Source organism: Monomorium pharaonis, unplaced genomic scaffold (genome assembly GCF_013373865.1).
Source record: "Monomorium pharaonis isolate MP-MQ-018 unplaced genomic scaffold, ASM1337386v2 scaffold_435, whole genome shotgun sequence".
NCBI classification, from domain to species: domain Eukaryota; kingdom Metazoa; phylum Arthropoda; class Insecta; order Hymenoptera; family Formicidae; genus Monomorium; species Monomorium pharaonis.
In genome coordinates this window covers 2,025-2,500 of record NW_023415731.1, presented here as the reverse complement: position 1 = coordinate 2,500, position 476 = coordinate 2,025, and the positions used below count along the sequence as shown (strand labels likewise).

At 17.6% G+C, this 476-nt stretch overlaps 1 protein-coding gene across 1 annotated transcript in view; it reads left to right on the top strand.

Annotated features, from left to right (window-relative positions):
* The window catches only part of LOC105832774 (calcium/calmodulin-dependent 3',5'-cyclic nucleotide phosphodiesterase 1), a gene marked incomplete at its 5' end in the record, with an annotated part of 18,421 nt that extends 18,373 nt beyond the window's left edge, over positions 1–48 (top strand). The window contains 1 exon segment of the mRNA XM_036294741.1: positions 1–48. This exon segment is cut by the window's left edge and continues 3,740 nt beyond it.
* Between the last annotated feature and the right edge of the window lie 428 nt (positions 49–476).

Below are 476 nucleotides of genomic sequence, written 5' to 3'. Positions count from 1 at the left end.
GTTCTCTACGTAACTTTGCAAAGAAATAAAAATACTCAATTACTTAAATGCTATCGATTTAATTCACAAATATATAAGAGGATATATAATAAAGCGATATTTTATAGTTATTTTTATTATTTATTTAATACTTTTTTTATTACGTAGATGAAGCATTTCAACTTAATCTTATAAGCAATTCATAATGAGGAATTTTTTTTATTGACTTAATAACTTTCCACGTACAGAAGCTACATTTATTAATTGGTATTAAAATTATTATATAAACATACTAATTTGTATTCTTTTAAATTTTTTATAATGAGTAGAATATGTTATCATAAATGTAAAAAAGATTATATTTATATAAATATAAAAATTTCCATTTTTTCCATTTAATTATTTATTTATTTATTTCGAGAATTTGATAGAGAATGAGAATTTTTTAAATTTATTTTATAAGAAAACGTGATTCATAAAAATAAAGTTTTATTTTA